Source organism: Chrysemys picta, chromosome 9 (assembly GCF_011386835.1).
Source record: "Chrysemys picta bellii isolate R12L10 chromosome 9, ASM1138683v2, whole genome shotgun sequence".
In the NCBI taxonomy this organism is placed as follows: domain Eukaryota; kingdom Metazoa; phylum Chordata; order Testudines; family Emydidae; genus Chrysemys; species Chrysemys picta.
The window spans coordinates 103,355,822-103,375,142 of record NC_088799.1 but is presented as its reverse complement, the minus strand read 5'-3'; the positions used below and the strand labels follow the sequence as shown (position 1 = coordinate 103,375,142).

At 47.7% G+C, this 19,321-nt stretch overlaps 1 protein-coding gene across 3 annotated transcripts in view; it reads left to right on the top strand.

Annotated features, from left to right (window-relative positions):
- The window catches only part of HTR2C (5-hydroxytryptamine receptor 2C), a 574,451-nt gene that overhangs the window by 229,013 nt on the left and 326,117 nt on the right, over positions 1–19,321 (top strand). The gene's annotated exons all lie outside the window — the stretch shown is intronic.

Below are 19,321 nucleotides of genomic sequence, written 5' to 3'. Positions count from 1 at the left end.
AGCCTCAGTGCAGCATGGTGATTATGCTGGGTCTAATCCCAAGATTAGCATCTCTGCTGGGATTGTGAGCAATTTGTGCTCTTTACATCTCTCAGTAACAGAGGCTCATGCACAGCATTTCTGGGTTAATACAAACTCATCCTGGACTGCTCTGCTTCCCCAATTTCTGAGATGAGAAGAATCCCCAAATTGGTTCATTTTAAGGCAGTTCCATGGAAACTCAAGTGTAGAATCTAGCCTATGAAACTACGTTGTGCCTACATGGAAAAATAACTGGCCAGCATTAAGAATTGGTTCAGTGATTAGAAGTTCTTATTTAAAATCCTGTCTGGCTCATGGTGAAAATGGGCCAAATGCTCCCCACCACTACCCCAAGCAGTCTCACTGTGACCACATTTTTATCTGTTCTTGAAATATTATTGAGTAAAAGTGAAGCGATACAGAACTATCCAGTGCAGCAGTAACTCCGGCAGCCTACATAAAGTGTGTAACTTTTAATTTACGGTACCACTCATTTCTATTTTGCAGGGAAAGTACTGCAATAAGAGAACACATTGGCATGCAGATTTATCCCAATGCTACATGAATCTCCTTTCATTCTTACTGAATCTATTATGTATTTAATAATTTACCTATTTTTCATAACAATGAACACATTGTGTAATAGAGTTAATTTCACAGCCTTTCTATTAAATTTTAATTATACCTTAGAAATGAGCATTTTTGCAACATATGTAATTTCTGCACCCCATAAAAACTATTAAGAGAACAGAACAAATTAATGGTGCTTACTCATAACTGGTCTTGTCAAAACCCATTGTTAGAATAACAATGATCATAATAACGCATTGCAATGAGGTCTTAGTATCAGTGCTCTGTGCACAATTCAGATTTGTCAAGAAGGGGAATTGTTCAGCAGAGCTCAGGCAGATCTTGTGGTCTTGCTTGGAGTTAAGCTTAATTTACCAAAATAAATGGGAAGCTACTTGCACAGAAAGGTCGTAGATAAACCTTATGAGCAGTTTTGAATCCAAACCACTAATTTAAAAAGAAAAATATCAAACAATAACTATCCGAGGAGGCAGAAGACATTTGTGTTTCTTTCAACAGAGCTCATTGCTAACTCATACACCTTACTAGGAAAGTGAATTTGGGAATCAATATAAAAATTCCAGCCGATCTCTGCCATCCGTAAAGCATGTATCTCCTCTGAACGTGATTGTCTCCGAAGAATTGCAAAGCTTATTGTCCCAACATAACACACTTGCAAAGGCCTTGGCTACACTTGCAGCTGTACAGCGCTGTGAGTTAAACCTGACTTCGTGCAGCTGAGTAGGGAAAGCGCTGCAGTCTGTCCACACTGACAGCTGCCCAGCGCACTGTCGTGGGCACATTTGCGGCAATTGCAGCGCTATTGGGAGCGGTGCATCATGGGCAGCTATCCCACAGAGCACCTTTTCCCATTCTGGCGTTGTGGGTTGTGGGAAGGGGGCGTGGGTGCGGGGCATTCTGGGTCCTGTCCCAATGCCCCATGATTGATCGCTTCGCATCCCTTTGTTTCCGTTCTTTGGCGCCATCTTTCAACGGTTTCTGCGCAGCGCAATCTGTCTGCGGGAAATGGAGTCTGAACTGCTGAGGCGTATGCTGACTTATCTCGCCAGCACGTCACGTTTGGTTGTCGAACTATTCCTTAAGATCCAAAGTGACAGTGAGAGTGAGCAGTCCATACTGGGCTGCTCTGCTTCCCCAATTTCTGAGATGAGAAGAATCAACCACGCAATGCGGCATTGTGCAAGTGGCAGCTATTTTATTGTAAGGAATAGGTATGTGCTTCCACAGTAGACCCAAAAAAGAAAGGAAAGGATGGATGTTGGATGGATAAACATCAGGTAGTTTGAAATAGTTTCTTTAACCCTAGAAACTATTTTGATGTAGGAGATGGGTTTCATTTAATTATTGAATATCTCCTCTGCCATTTTATATACAGGAGACTTGGATACTTTTAAATGTTTTGTCCTGTGCACCTTTTAATATTTCCCATGTAAATAATTCTCCTTATCTTAATTTTTGGTGTTGTGAAACAGCGCACATCAGTTTATTTTACTACATAAAAAGTACTGTGCATACTGCAGTGAATAGCTAGAGTGGAAAATTTAAAACCAGGTGGGAAAAAGAACTTTTCCAGTAAGAATATTTACCGTAAGAGGAGGACCTGTTGAAAAATTGGAGGCACAGTGTGGATACTGCACTCCAGCTGACATATTTGGTTCATTACCAGCTAGTGTGAGTCTTGTTTTACTGGAGTTGTAAAAGCCCCTGATCTCGAACAGTAGGTAACTATAAAATCCCAGTGGCTGCTGGACAGTCAAGGTAAAATAACTGCACAATCACTATGAATTCTTAGCTATTGTGTGCATGGCAGGATGTTTTTTTTAGAAGTTTGGTATTGAATTTAGTATGTCTTAAGGCTCTTGGAAAACTATTATAGCAGCACCATCTATTTTTTAAAGTGCGGTTTATATTCTAAATCCGTGTCCTCAGGAGTTGTTTACCTGACCATAAAAATTCAAATGGACCTGAAACTTGCCATGCAAAATTCAGGCCTGGAAGCAATTTTCTTGTCATGAATTTTGCACAAAAAGAAGGGGAAAGAATGAGTATTTCCATGATTTAAGTCAGTGAAATCTTTACTAAGAAGGGGACAACTTCCTGTTATAGATTCAAAGTCGTTTTTTTCAGATGAATTTGTTAGGGTGTTTAGTCTATGTGGTGTATGGTTTGAAATAGCAGTGTTACAATTGAAACTAGACTACTCTGCAGGAACAATGACTCTCGAGATGTCATTTTTAGAATGCAGAGCTACTAGTTTAACATCACAATAAGATTTACACAAGACAATAATATTGTAATTGATGCACGCTACAAACTTCCTGAATGCACATTAACATAATCATGTTACTGCGCTTGGTGACGCATAGCAGGATATTATACCAGCCCCCCATAGAGACGTGGTTTCAGACTGAGTTTAGATAATGAATGAGGGTTGCATTTAGTCCTTGTGCGGATTATTCCCTTATAGGTGGAGTGGAAACTCGATAGGTGGTTTCATTGCAAGTCTTACATCAGCAGTTGCTTCGGACGCCATCGGCCTTATGAATGGCGTTGGGATTTCGTGCCCCAAATTGAGCTGCATCTGCCATAGGAAAAGACCATCTGAACAGACCCTTCTAGCCTCTTTGTGGCCCCTGAACAATGCAGCTCCTGCAGCACAGGGTGGGAAATACACATTGCCCTGTGGTTCTTGAGCAATGGGGAAATCTGGCAGAGACCTGACCCAAAACTAAGAGTGGTTTGGATCTAGTTTCCCCTCCTCCAAATTCTGTGCACCCTCGTGTGAGGGGGTGTTTCAAATACATGATTATAGTTTAGGGTCATATCCTGTCCTATTGCCTAGTCAGTGTTTGCACATGAGACCCTCAAAGGGAAATCTAGGTGCTGCCGGAAGTGGTTTGGGTGACTCAATATGAGAATTCTTTTCAGAGTCAATGGTGGGCCAAGGCCCCAACTTTGTGCTTGGGCATATTATCTTGTGGGAGAGCCTGTTTTTCAGGGACATCTAAAATTGAGGCCCAGATCATATGTGGTTATTAAAACTTCCCTGACATAGTTTTGCTTAAGGCGGGGTGTATTTATTCTGTGTTGTTAAACCTGGTGTTAATATGGGCATATTAGTGTCCTTGCTAAATCCAGTGTGGTTAATTCTATTCGGCCAAATTATATTTCCATCAGTTGCATTTTAGTGTTCACTTCTCGTCCTAAATTATCGTGTCGTGTGGGCATTTGGGTTAGGCTCCGGACAGTCTGCCCTAAGGCTGGCAAGTAGGTGAAATGGACTGAGATTCCTCTGATTGCAGTGTGCTGCCGTGGGTAAGGGTAACATGCTGCTCTGGACAGGGCTGGCTCCAGGGTTTTGGCCGCCCCAAGCAGCCAAACAAAAAACAAACAAAAAAAGCCGCGATCGCGATCTGCGGGGGCAATTCGGCGGGAGAGCCTTCGCTCCGAGCAGGAGTGAGGGACCGTCCGCGGAATTGCCGCCGAACAGCTGGACGTGCCGCCCCTCTCCGAAGTGGCCGCCCCAAGCACCTGCTTGGTAAGCTGGTGGCTGGAGCTGGACCTGGCTATGGAAGAGCAATGGAAATCAGAGGTGTTTTCTAAATGACAGTTTTCACCTTTTCTACGGTCTCCGAATCCTTCTCAGCTGGTGGCTAACGACCCTGTTCTCAGTGATCTCCATTTACTGCTTTCAAGTATTTAAATATTTAATCTTTCTTAATGCAAAAAAGAAAAAACATCCAGTCAGTTGGGCTAAGAGGAGAGAAGTAGTAGAATGAGTGGAGTGCATTGGTTAGTGTGTTATTACCATGCCTGCTGACCCTAAGGTATCGTCACTTACATCTTCAAAATAGAAATAAAAGTAGAGAGCGAGCTGAATCCTTGTGGGAATGCTAACGATGTAGCTGTCTTAGTGATAGATGGATGCTGCCTGATCTGGCAGCCGCTCTTTCCAAGCCTTGTACTTTAACACACAAGATCATCTCAAAGGAACTTGTTCATAAAGGTCACTTATAGCTACTTCTTAATAAACCAGTGAGTGAATATTTAATACACCAGACCTCTGTGTCCATCGCTTTAGTTCTCTGTGTTCCTGTGGCTGATGGGCTGGGAGGCAGGTGATGTCTTGCACTCACTGTAGGGGGCTGGAATCTGTGGAGCACTGGGCCATCTAATCTGATCAAGAGGTGGGTTTGAGCACAGGGTTTCTGGTTCTAATCTCAGCTGTGACACAGACTCTATCTGTGGTCTTGGGCCAGTTACTTAACCTCTCAGCTTCAGTTTCCCTACCTATGAAAGGGTTGATGATAATTATTTAGCTATTGTACAGGTATATTGTGATGGGTTATTTAGAGTCCGGCCCTCAGACATGCAGGTGCGATGCTCACTGGCATCAGAGGTGGGAGAATTGTGATTTTTGTATTTTTAAAGTGCTCAGAAGAGAAAATAACACTAAGTGACTTATCTGCTCTATAGATCAGCTTAGCCCTTCCCTACACCTTGACTCAACGATGCAGGTTTTGACCTTGTTCAAAAAGGAGATATCGCAGCCACACACAAACTTTAGGTGCACTCCTGGCCCCACTGAGGTCAACAGCGAAGCTCCCTGTGAGGCTAGCACTTCTCTCTGTGAAGCCTGTGGTAAGCAAGATGGCGTCCTTTTCTCCCACTAGCTCCCAGAATAGGAGCAGCGCCTTCTCTCGAGAGTTACATGCCATATTTAGTGGAACAGAATAGAAATAAAACAGCTTAATGGGGGAGGAACTTGACTTTATGGATTCTGTTGCTATTAATGTTAAGAGTTTCAAAGTGTAAGTGGTGCTTTCCCATTATTGTAATTACCTAATGCTGATATGTTGGGTTATTTGATTTGTTTGTAATGACAATTAAATAATTGAACAGCTCTGAATTTGTAGGTACCCTGCCAGTGTTGTGCTCGTTCTTGGATTAAAACCTTTAGGCTGTGTGGCAAATGGTCGATGTTACTGTGGTGAGTCCCATGCTTCTCCTTCGTGTATGTGTGTGGGGGGGTCAGGACGCCAACCCTTGCCCCTATTCTTGGACATTCTGGGTTCTGCTTTGGCCCCAGTGGGAGAAAGTGAGGAGGGAACCCAGGTCTGCTGTCCTACTCCGGGTCCCAGCCCCTTCAGCTTTGCAGATGCTTACCCTCTTTCCCCTGGGGTAGGGTTTCCCTCAGTCCTCCGTGCTGGGGGAGCCCCTCTGCTCGGGCAGGGTTTCCCTTCCCCTGTATGGTTTTATGGCTAGCGGCAACACTCCTCCAAACACTAATCAGCTCTCCTTTCCTCCTCCATGTCTGACTGAAGCAGGGTTTTTAATTAGGTCTTGGGCGGGGCCTTAATTGGCTCCAGGTGCTCCAGTTACCCTGTAGTAACCTTTCCCTATTCCCGAGGGACTAAGGCCTTGATCAACCTACGACTTAAATACTTTCCACGGACCACTCTCCTGCCGCCCTCTGGCCCTGCTGCATCACATCTGATTGAGATTCAAACAAAGTTTAATGTCCTACCCTGGAATGTCAGGTGACCCAGTGATCCACTTAAAACAGGAGCCTCAGAATCTCCTCAGAGATTATGGCCGGATGTGGCACAGTTACAAGAAGCCCTAATATTTGGAAGCAGATGTGATGGTTAGAGAGGCTTTGTGCTAGTGCGTTCCTTGACTGCATACCGTAGTTTAATGCAAGAGCAGTCTGTGTTCTGTCTACAAGGGCACCAGTTGTGGAGGTGTTTTGGCAAGGTGGACACCTGTCAATCAGGAACTGAGAGACGGACAACCAGCACGTTTGACTGGGATCATTAGATAGTCACAACTCACTGTCACCTTTGATCTGGGCTGCAGTTGAACTAGTGCCTAGATGGAAATGGAACTTTCCTATGAATTATGGCTATAGAATTACTTGTTATCTTCATTTCAGGTACAGCAAAACTCATCTTAAGGGACTGACAAATAATGAGTGCTTAACAGAAAGTGTAGCAGACTTGTACTGTTTAACTGGTGAGCCTTTGGGATGGTCTCTTCAATAGGAAGTTGTCTAAAAATGTACACTCTGGGGGAGGTTTCTCTTTATTTATTGACTTCTTTAGGGCAGTAGTTTTGAACCTTTTTTCATTTGCGGACCCTAAAAAAATTTGAATGGAGATGTGGATCCCTTTGGAAAGCTTAAACATAGTCTGTGAACCCCCTGGGGTCTGCAGACCATGGGTTGAAAACCACTGCCTTGGGGGATAAATTACACATTACCAAAGCAAAGCATTCAAGTACATAGGAGTTATTAGGGCATTAAATATGTCTGAGTTACAGAGTGCCAAACCTCCTGAGAACAGACAATTCTGAAAAAGTCCTTGATTCCATTAGAGCCATCTTTTAGATATGGTAACATATCTGAAAATATAAATTTGTGTTAGCAATAAATTAATCTTGCCACTCCATGCTATTTAACATACACTGAACTGTAGAAAAACTCCACTTGGAAACTGAAAAGGATAAAGTAGTAGGGGATGAGGGTGAATTTAAGGGGAGACAGCCTTGCTGCACAATACCTATGTTCCAGTATCTCATAGGAGCTCTTCAGACTAACCGGAAACGCTCCTGCACCCATGACAATAAGGGCTCGTCTACACTAGAATCTCCACCGCAGCACAGCTGTGCTGATGTCGCTGTGCCGCTGTAGCCCTGCTGCTGCCGATGCTCTGTGCCAATGGGAGAGAGCTCTCCCGGCGTCCACATAATTACACCACCTCCCCGAGCAGCGGTAGCTGCATCACAGCCTCTTTCGTAGGTGTGGGGATAGCCTGACCTGCCCGGTCAGAATGGAAGGGAATTTCTCTCCAGTAGCGAGTCTTCCCTACGGACGGTGGAAAATAAGCCTATACCACTAGAGCTGGGCAAAAACTTTTGAACAAAAACTTTTTTTGCCATGAAAATGCAGTTTCAGGTTGACTGAAACATTTCACAGGTATGGACCGATTTGGTGTGTGTGTGTGAAATGTTTCAATTTTTTTATTCAAAATGACTTTTTGTTTTGAAATTTACTTCAGTTTTATTAAACAAAAGTTTAAAAAGCTGGAGAAGGAAACCATTTCGCTTTGAGTTGAACAAGCTCCCAAGCGCACTGTTTGCTCTTGAACAGCATGAGCAATTTGAGTTTCCACATATTGAGAAACACTGCTGTAGAGTAAATCTACTGCTGGCGTCTCCATACAGCGTATTTAGACAAGTGAATGAAATGGGTGGTTGATGTTACTATTTTATTTGAAAAGTGGAAACCACTCCAAGTATCAGTGCAATTGAACCAGAGTATGAAAGAAAGGGTGATCAGTGGGTTGTGTATAGCCAGGTTTTTCGACTTTGTCAAAATCAATAAAGCTCTGACTAAAGCAAAACTGACCATAAGGTTTTAGAAAATATACTCCCTCCCCCCCCCGCCCCCCGGCAGCAAATGGACAAGCTCTGCAGGGCAGAAAGCTGTTTGCAGAGTGTCGTGGTGAAATCACAGGAACTACCTATGCTCTTGGGGAGAGCCCCTCTGTGAGCGTCGGGCTTCAGCAGGGACCATTTATAGAATACGATATCTATAACAGCACATCAAAGATATGGCTGGAAATACAGAAGAAGACACAAGGTATAACTCTAAAAATAAATGCTATAATAATGCCCCTCCCCAGCAGGGGGATGCTCCAGGTACGTAGAGGCAAGGGGGGGGGGAGAGCTCATGCCCAGACATGCCGGAGCTGAGCCCCTCCTCGTGCATCAAGGCATATATTGGAGTGTGCCTGGGGAGAGGTTTTCTGCCTCCTATTGGCCAGGTGGGGCGGGGCTGATTCGCTCTTAAGTCCTCCCTTAATTCAAAGCTTTTTCCTGGCACCTGGGAGCCATTTTGCTGTCCCACCTCCCCTCACTAGAGTTGAGATATATCCTGTTTCCAGGATGCCGTGGGCCTGTCCGATGGCTTTCACTTCCAAGAGCCCTGCTTGAATTCACACACTAACGCACCTTAGCTGAAGGGCAACCCTAACCCAGGCAGCACCTAAGCCAAGATTTCAGACACAGCCAGCCAGCCCAGAGTTCTTCTGAGCTTGATGGCTCATTCCCAGCACAGAAAAGTGCGGTCTTCTCCCCTCCAATCAATAGCAATAAGACAGACGTGCCTGAGAGATACTCACCAGCTGGGTGACCCTTAGACTCCCAGCTGTCTTCATCTCACCAGCTACGTGTCTGGCTGGTGAGACAACATCACCAGTGGTAAATGTAAAGCTCTGAACCATCGAACGTTTCCCATTGCACTGAGTGACCCTTGCTGTATAACTCTTCCATTCTCCCCACTAGGCACGTGGAGTGCTGGTGTGATACTATCTAGGCCTTTGCGTCAAACTCCACATTTCGGTGCTATGTTTCACAATAGGGTTCTGAAGTCTCTAGAGGAAATGACTTCACTAGCAAGCATTTTCTCTCATTTTCTGTTTTCTTCTCAAATAAAGCCATGCCAGGGTCTCATTATGAAACTAGTGCCCAGGTTAGAAATTGGTGTTGACTATGTTGCAGGGAAATTTAGCCCCCCCCACCCCGCACCCTCCCGTTCCTATTTTGCCGGTAGGCTTGTAAGTTTAACTGTGCTTTGCTGACTTCTTCTACTGTATAAACATTTTATCTCCTGCACGTTGGCTTGGATGCCCATTTAAAAATAGTTAAAAGAAAATAATAATTAAACAATGTGTTGATAGTTTGATAGCTGAGCCATAATTTCCACAAAAATAAACCTCTGAAAGCAAACAGCAGCTCGTTATGCATAAGGGCCCCATTGTGATCCTCTTACTCCACTCCCACAATGTGCACACACAAGTGACTGCTGTTGGCAGCTCTTCGGGGCAGGGATTCTCTCTCACTAAGTGTCTGTTCAGTGTCTGGCGTAATGAGGCCGCTAGGTGCTGCTAGGCCGCAAGGGATAAAACCAATAATAATGAAGAGAAACAGTCGAGAATTGGTAAGAAACAAAAGAAGAAAATCCCATGATTCTCTGATTCTGTTCATAGTCTGTAAGCTCCTGGGGGCAGGGGGCTGTCTTTTGTTCTGGGTTTGTATAGCACCTAGCACAACGGGGGCCTGGGCCATGTCTAGGGCTGCTTGGCTGTATGATAATTACAAATAATAATAAAAAGGGACCCGAGGGAACGTCCTGGGTCTGGCACGTGAACTCTGGTAATATAATATCCTAGAATGCTTTGCCAATGTCCTTGTTTGGCTATCTGTTTCAGAGGAGTATCTCCTCACTTGTTAAATGAAGCACTTGAGTCAGTAACACTTGAGCCTAATTGTAAAAACCTCTTCGGTCTAGTGCTAGTCAGTGCATTTGCTGATTTAATTCTGAAACCCAAATTGGGACCCATAGAATTGCCCTGTGCTTAGAAAAGGCTGTTAAATGTCTGTCAGCAGCACTAATGTGGGGTCATGCCACAGAGAGCTGTAACCCATAACCTGCAGGCGTTCAGACACGACTAGCTGTTGCTCACACAATCAGATTAATGTTTCGGAGACATGCTGAAAAACAGCCTTGGCTCCACTGAATGGAGTTATAGCTTTCGGACCCAGGAGCCTTTCATGAGGAGTCTGAGTTTGATATGGGGTTTGATTTGGTAATCCCAAAGCAGTTAGAACCAGCATAGTCATTTCTGCCCCTTTCCATTGGGCGAGAGGATGACTATGACGTATCCTTTCTTCCTCACCTGCAGCCTCCCACCACAAAATCATTTTGATGGATCTTCGAGAGCTGTCAATTTCTTCTTGCATCTGGACACCCCTGCTCCCTTCAGTGATTGTCTCCCCTCTCATAAGCAGAAAGTGGACTTCTTTCTACAACTAGGAATCCTACATCCTGAAATCATTGGGTTTACCCGTTAGCTCACTGCATGAGCTTTCCATCCTCCACTTGACTACTACTTGGTGTTCATGCACCCTATGATCAGGAGATTTCTGAAAGGCCTCGTCAGAACCTTCCCTCTCGTGTCGGTGCCAACTCTTTGTTGGGCGCTTAACCTGGCTCTGTCAGCACTTAAGAACTGGCCATTTGAGCCCTTGGCCTCCTGCTCGCTTCTGTATTTATCCACGAACGTAGCCTTGCCAGTAATCTCAGAGCTATCACTTTGCTCGGAGACTAGGGGAACTTGCGGCTGTTACGTGGAGCCTCCCTATACAGTATTTCATAAAGACCAAATGTCCCTAAAATCAAATCTCTAATTAATCACATTGCCTGTGAATTCCACCTGAATCAGATTGTTCATCTGCTGGGGTTCTCCCCAAAACCTCACATCTCCAGGACGACAGGGAGCTCCACGCTCAGCGTGTTCGTAGAGCTCTGGTTTTCTACCTATAGAGGACAAAGTCCTTTAGAAAATCCCAGAGATTTGTCTCTTTCATCAAGCGGAGGGGGAAGCAGAGTCAGAGCACTGATCTCCAGCTGCACCCGACTGTATTGTGACCAGACACCCCTCCTCCTCAGGAGGCCCCCTCGACTGGAGCACACGCTGCCGCTGTGGCGTCTCTCCAAGGTGTGTGCCTCTGGTGGAAATCGGGAGAGCGGCGACATGGAGCCCACTGCAGACCTGTACCAGATACTGTGCTTTGGTCCAGGCTTCTTCAGTCAATTCTTTCTTCGGCACAGCAGACCTTCAGTCTGTGGTGAAGCATGGACCCTCGCGTCCCCCTCCTCCTCCTCAATGAGAGTGCCTGTGAATCCCCCACAATGAATTCCCACAGGGACTGGCACTTGCAGGAGGAAGGGAAGGTTACTGGCCTTACAGTAACTGGAGTTCTGTGTGATGGGTGGTGTCTATAGGTATTCATGACCCACCCTCCTTCCCCTCTGCTCTGATCCTCTTGTGGTTTGCAGTAGAGTAGGGACTGGACAGGCAGGCAGTCCATGCTGCCCTTTATGCTCTTGGCTCAGCGAGAGGAGGCACAGGACAGTGACGCAGACCAGCAGCTAGTGCTAGTGAAGAATCTTCCAGTCTCAGGTGAGTGCAGTGCACATGCACCCAAAGTGAATCCTCAGGGACCACACACGGTGAAGAACTCCAGTTACTATAAGGTAAATCACTTTCTTTCCTGTTCCCCGTTGGAGTATTTAGTTGCAGAATCTGAATTACCCTGTGTTTACCTTCATTCTTTATCACTCCCCTTTCCCTTCTATTGTTTGTTACTCCCACTTCGTTGCCTCTTGTCTTAAACAGGGTGAGTTTAGCATGAGGGTGGGTTGGTACATAGGTTATTTTGGAAATGCCTTCATGCTTTGGCTTCAACATCGGAAGAGCTGTTTGTGTGCTCGATGTTATCTGTGTGTCCGGAGGGTTGATAACAGAGTGCATAGTCCAGGTTTAAAAAAGGCACCGCCTCTCTCTCTGAACACCTGGGTGCAGGATAAAGGGGACAGCAGGGGTCGCTTGCTGGAGGATTCTCGGCGATTTGAAGTCTTTAAATCATGATTTGGGGACTTCAACAGCTGAGTCAAGGGAGCGAATTTTTCCGGGAGTGGGTGGGTCAGCTTTTGTGGCCTGCATCATGCGGGAGGTCAGACTAGATGATCATAATGGTCCCTTCTGACCTTAGAGTCTATGAGTCTATGAGTTCAGCCGTGCTGGTGAAATTTAATCAATTATTATTCACTCTAAGCTCAAAAAGAGATGCTCTGAATTCCTTCTTGAAAGTCTTGCCCACAGGCGCGGGTTTCTTTAGCGTGAGGGCAGCAGTGTCAGAGACGCGAAATATGAGGCTATGTATATTTGTAGTCTAGGATTGTGTCCATTTTGTGGCATTCATGAGTGTGACAGGTTACTAGTGTACGAGGGGGTTGGCAGATCAGACAGAAAAGCACTCTGCCCCCTGTAGGAATATAGAGCAATACGGTGCTGGAGCAGGGCCGTTACCCTGCTCCTGGGATAAAAGGAGTGAGAGCAGCTGAGGGAGGCTGGCTGGGGAGCTGTGGCCAGCTCAGTCAGGGCACAGCTGGCCCTGATAAGAGGGCTGTAAAGAGGAGCAGAGAGAGTCTCGCTCCAGCCCGGGAGTGAGAAGGGCCGAGCTGCCTGGGAGAGACAGGGTACCTTCCACAGAGCAGTGCTGGGGAAGGGGCAGGCTGAGCTGGGGAGGTCAGGCCTGGCTACCTCCCAGGCTGAAGCCTGGCAGGAAGGCCTAAGGAGGGACTGGGGTTGCAGGGAGACAGCTGGGGCTAGAAAGGCAGCAGGTCCGACCCCCTTGCCAGTGATGAGTGGCTGTGACAGACTGACAGACAGAGAAAGGGGGCTAGATGACGACTGGCAGTAGCCACTGAGGCAAGGTGGGTCTAGGGGGAGGGGAGTTCCCTGGGAGGGGAGACCCAGACTGTGGGGGCGCTGATGTGGGGCAGCATCCCAAGATAAGGGGGCCTGGAGTGCCTGAAGTACAGTGGTGGAGATTGAGGAGGAAGCAGGTACTGGTCAGGAGATACTGGTCAGCAGGAGGCGCTCTGAGACTGGACGGAGCTAATTCCCGGACTGACCGGTAGGAAGCGCCGTGGCGGTGAGTACCCGCCGTGTTTATAAGGTGCATTATAACTACAGCAGAAAAATGCAGCTCGTTCAGCACGTGTGTGGCGGGCCTGCCTAACCAAGCAGTCGGAGAGGCTGGCCAACAGCTAACAGATTTCTTGGCTGGAAAGTGGCAAAATGTGCCAAGCGTTTTTAATAATTCTATGAATTGGCAAAAAACTGGAGTAATGACCAGTGTGCAAATAGCAGAGAGTTGAGCCTTTCCCATGGTGCTCTCTTTGGCAGTCCCCTCCGACTGGATGATTCAGATCTGTGTCGGCTCTCGCGGCACTTAAAATGGCAAAGAACGCTTCTGGCAAATGGGGTGGCTCCCTCGTTGTGATGACCGTATTAAGGGAGTTCGTCTCCCTGGCCTAGGGGTTCGGTCGCGCAAACAGCCCTGCAATATGGCGCTGGGATACCATGTCTAGGGAAAGCAATTGGGATTTCTCATTGTTAAAACAAACAGCAGCTTCAGAGCTCGGCTTACAAAAATAAAGATCTGGGTGTGCAGCTGTAGACGTCTGATGGACAGAGGCTTTGTGGGAGGAAAGAGAAAATTCTAGATGCTCCTCCTTAGAACATACATCTCAGTGGTTTGTTGCTGTCGGTCCCGTGGCCCTGGTAAGGCAAGGCTACGGCACTGCCACGCCATGGTGCGCGGGCTGAAGGAATAGTTGAATGGAGATGGCTGGCCCATGAGAGCTCCAACTGGGCTTGAGAAGCTATTATGGGATATCAAAGAGCAGCTACAGAAAATGGCGTGGCTAGCCCTCCGCCTCCCCTTGCTGTTTGTTCTCAGGTGTAGGATGTACCCTGGCTGGTGTGCGGTGGTGGTGGGTGTATTTATGCAGCACGGGGGATATTGCACCATTTCTGAGGCAGTGCTAGTGGGTGCTGTTGTGTACCTCTGTGAGACGGGGTGAGGGGTGTTGTATGGGACTGTTGGTCCTGGCTGGGAACTGGCTAGTGGGCTGCTGTCTCAGGAAGGCGGGAGGTTTCTGGGCTGCTGAGGGGAGGCGCTAGTTCAGGGTCTAGGTTGGAGCAAGCCTCTCTCTGCCAGAACCATTTCCCTCCTCAGCCGGTGGCCCTGTTGCCCTTTCCTGACCTCACTTACAAGGCGGAGACGTGGCTCAGATCAGCAGGGGAAGGAGCCGGCACGCAGCCCAGATTGGCTATCCGGAGGGAGGCCGAGTCAGTGACCAGCCAGCGAGAGGACGGTGCCTTTCTGAGGGGTGGTGTTTGGATGCTCACTACAGGGCTTTGGGAGCTCAGGAAAGCGGCGGGCTCTCTGTGTCTTTGGGGTGGGGGACAGGGTGACCAGATGTCCTGATTTCATAGGGACAGTCCTGATATTCCGGGCTTGTCTTATTTAGGCGTCTATTACCCTCCCACCGCCATCCCAATTTTTCACACTGGCTGTCAGGTCACCCTCGTGGGGGAAGAGAGGGAGTAAAGATGAGCAGAGAGGCAGGAGTGCTGGGCAAGGGGAGCTGGGGTGCCTGGGATATGAGAGACAAGCAGGCTAATCATGCGGGGCGTAGTAGGAGACAGCACACTGCTCACTGGTGCTCTAAGAATGGCCTCTTAGCTGGGGCTGGACCCATGGGTTGAAAAGGAGTGGAAAATTACAAACAGCCCCTATACCCAGAGCGCTAACCCAATGCTCTGTGTTCGAGGATTCCCTCACGAATGTCACTTTGTGTGAGCTAGTCAATGGGCCGGGGCCGGGCTCTTTGCTTAGTTGGGGTTTCTTTGAGGGGTGCAGAAGCCTTCCCTCCCCTACCCACCTAGTGCCTGAATTCGGCAGGTCTGTGGATAACGTGCTGTGCAGAAAACGAACCTCCCAAATACAGGTCTCTGCTAACGGGTGTGATGACTGCTTCAGACCGTTGTTCTAGCCCCTCCCGGAGGAGGTGCTGGATAGACAGATGTGCATGCTGTGCTGCCCTGGGAGCTGTGAAGTGACTGGTGTGTCAGGGAGCACACCCTGGGCATGGCTGAGGAGTTGGGATTGCTTGTAGGGTTAGCCTGGCCGTTCAGCCCACCCGCCTCCACTCGCACCCAAGGGCCCACGGTGTGAGTGCTGAGAGCCCTGCGCAGTCCTAATTTCTGCACCGCGCTTGGCAGGAGTTCTCCGGTGCCACTCGGAAACCTGAACTGTTCTGGGAGGCAATGTAAAGGCTCTAGAAATGCGCCTGCCCAATGCACTTGGGTTAATGAAATGAAATCCTGCTTTGGGGAGGGGGAGAACTGGAAGGAATCTGGTCAAACAGTCTCTGGTTCCGAGTGAGTTCTGCAAGTCGGGGCTGCGCGAGATGGGGCACTCGCTGATCAGGGATGCAGGCAGGGCCGTCGGAATGTTCCCAGAGGCCATAATCCCATTATAGAGCCAGGCTCGAGGCCCTGTCCAAAAGCATCACTCAGGCATTGGAGAAAGGTTCAATGCAGTGTGTACTAATCTAGCATAGTGCTTCTCATTGTTATTAATTGACGGCCTGGCCCTTTAACTACAATAAGCTATGACAGCTGCTTTTATCAATCTTTCCGAGACAGTCAAAGAAAATATTTCCTGATTCAGACCAGAAGAATCATTCAGGCTCCCACATCCCGAAGCTGCTTATGGGCAAATGGGTTGAAATTCCTAAGTGGTTCACTCACCCTATATTGACACAAACATTTCCCTAGAGATTCAAGTGGTACAAGTTACTGTGGTCCCAGTTCAGCAAAGCATTTAAGCATGTGCTTTAAGTGATGGTGCCGTTCTCATATATAATACTGCTGTAACAGAGAATGGCATGCTGGGCTTTGTTTTTTAATTTAGAAAAATTCCTTCTGCGTAAAATATGGACATCTTTAATATATTGGTTGGGGTAAATCAGGGGAAGTCACTGGAATGATGCACTCAGGGTTTTAAATGTTGTGCATAGAATAGACTGCCACTCAATGGAGTCCTATATTTTTGTTTACATCATAAAGGCCAGATTCTGATCTCACACTGGTGCAACTCCACTGACTTCTGTGGAGTTAATCTTGATTTACCCCTGTTTTAAATGATCAGAATAATGCCCTAAATGTTCAATGAATGCACAGTCAGAGAAAATTTGAGTGTGTGGGACTCAACTCTTTTGATATTGTGTAGTTAGAAAGTTTGTGGTCTTGGGGAATCAACACCAACAATTCTCCTCCTCCCTTTTGTAGGTTATTGATCTTTTAATTGTTATGATCTCAGTTGGCTCAAGTATAAATTCTAGGTCCCACCTCTGCTCCTGGGGTATTGATTTTGATGAGACAGTTATGACCAGGGAATTTTAAAATTTTATATCCAGGACTGCTGCATATGAGAGGGCAACCATGGAGCCAGATTCACTTTTATTGAAATGCCACCAGCCAGATGTTTCCAATCACCTCCCATATGTATGTCATTGAAATGTGGTGAGCATTTTGCCAAGTGTGTGACTCGGCAGTGACTTTTAGCCAGCCTATCCAGATACAAGTTTGTTTTTTAAATTAGGCTGGACGATGTAAAATGACGAACTCCTTTTTTAATAGTGATGTATCAGAAAACTCTCTTTGTTGATGGTTGTCTTGGGAAATAATCAGGCTCATTTATTATTAAAGCCCCCCAACAGTGTCCAGACGTGTATAAAGACAAGGGGTGGGATTTTCAAGTGAACCTAAGTGACTTAGGAGCATGAAAGCTGTTCAAATCAATGGAATTTGTTGACATGAGATATTTGGGTGCACTTAAAAATCTAGCCCAAGATCCTTAAGCCAAGAGCCTGCAACTGAAGGCCCCATTGTTGCACTGAGAACTGCCTGGGCAGACCCTGTGCCTGGCTGGAGTCCCGTTGACGTCCGTTTGGCTGCGTCTGGGTGTTTACACCAGTCACAGTCCAGTGCTGGGCCCTAATTGGACAAGTACAAAGCACGGGTGGGGAAGAAAAGGATAAGCAGCAGGCGACTTAGCACTCACCGTATTTCACCTGTGTTGGGATTTTTGTGTCTTTTTGTATTTTCTTTATATTTATTTGGTGAGGGAGCAGGGTCCATGGACCTTTTGGAATAGGGTATTTTAAGGAGGGACTTGGAGGACAATAGGGATGAGTTAGTGGGTCAAGGAAGTCCCAGGACTAAGAAGCCACAGGGAAGAAAGTACAATAATGATTAACACAACCGTCACAGTGCAACCTTCCTTTCCAGCCAGGACACACTGGCTATTTATTATTTATTTGCAGTAGCATCCATTATGTGCTAGTGGCACCTTCAAAATGCTTAGGGACAGTCCTGCTTTCAGGAGGTCACAATCCAAGGATAGGCAAGTGAGCAGGGGATGGGAAGCAACCACTGGCAATTGACATACAAGCCAATGTGATCCACTGAAAGCGGCATGACATACATGGGGACTGCCATGGACTTTGGGTGAAATCATCAGTGGAGCCTGGGTTTCCCCATGTGGACAAGCATGGGGCAGCGTGGGAGAATGTGTGGAGGTGATTATGTGAGAAGTTGGCATGCCAGGCTGGGATCAATGGTAGGGTGAGAGATGGATGCTGGGGAGCAGGGCACAAGGGGGAATTTGACAAGGGAGGATTGGAGGGAAGAGTGGAGTTAAACACATCTTTGAAATGTGTGACAAGAAGCTTTAACTTGATGTGATTTGACCCCCTCCCATTTTGCAGGTGCAATACCTGCTTCCCTGCGGATGGGGAGATGGCTCCCAGCAGTGGCCAAATTGCTGTTTAGCATGGAGGTTGCTAATGAGCACGCCCCACTATTTATTTATTCCATGTATTCTCCTCCCCCCGGCCCCCCACAACCATGCTTTCCTTTTTTAGTCCTCAGCATGGTAACGTTGAGCTCAAATGTCCCTGAAGTCTGGGGGAGCGGCTGCATTGGCTGTACGAGCTGGAGCCCATCTCTGATTTTATAGCAGCAAGAGTGATGTGCTGCTATGTAATCTGCAGAGCCTAGCATGGCCCAGGCTGTTGCTGTCTGGTCCCTCAGACGCATTGGGCTAGATCATCAGCTGGTGTAAACTGGCGGTGCTCCTCTCAGGCACTGAAGATGCTCTTAACGTCTGTTTGCGCCAGCTGGGGATCCGGCCCTTAGTCCCTGCGGTACGCTGGCATTGATGTAGGAGGCTGGGACAGGTCAGTGTTCATAACGTTTCAGGCAGAACTCTAAAGTAACGCATATTTCCTGTTCTAATAAAAGCCTGTCACATTAAAGTGACTGGCCGGAGAGGGCTGGATATGCCCCTGGCTCTAGTGCCGTGCATGGGATGCATTGTGTCTGGGAATGAGAGTAACCCAGATAACTAGCTGGTGCATGCCCCCCGGGCGGCACTAGTGTGTGTGACAGAGGGACCGCAGAAGATGCCATCCAGCAAGTCTGCAGCCTGACATTGGGGCCGATCCTGCCCCTCCTATCCCAATGCCTGGGCACCCTCAAATACAGAGGGTTAATATGGAGGGCTGGAGATGGCCAGAGATGGGGGACCTGCAGAGGGGTTCCTATTGCTCCCCTCCCTCTGAGCTCTCCCAGCCCATTAGGGCACCTGTGTGTGGTGCTGTACAGCTGGGATTGTGGGGTGGGGTTGGTGGATCTGCTGTTGCCCCCCCTGCAGCCGATTGCAGCACTCTGAGGCAACAGGCTGCCTGTAATGGGGTGGCCTGCCCCTTTAAGGGCCAGGGGGTCAGTTCAATTACTGGACCCAGCTGGGGCAGGCGATCCCGGGAAGGGCCAGGAGAGCTCGGGGGAGGGGAGCTGTAGGGGGCTGCTGGGACTGTCGCTGGGGTGGACAGAGGCACAGAGCGAAAGGCCTCTGGGCCCTGCAGCCGGTGCCGGGCAGGGGAATGGCTTTGGTTTGTGTTACCCTGAGTCTTTTGTTTGAATTAATACATTGTGCTTCAAGGGAGAAGGGCCCGAAAGAGACCTGGGTGTGGCATTAGCCCTTCCTTGGATGGAGAGACAGGCCAGCAGCCTGCATGTGGTGGAGAATGCAGGCAGGCAATCGGCCCCTGGAACAGAGGGAAACTGAGGCAGCAGAAGGGGTAGGCAGCGGAGGAGAAAAAGCAGTTACTGAAAAGCCTGGGGCAGACCTGGTAGCAGGCGGGGTTTGTCTGGTGTCTGCC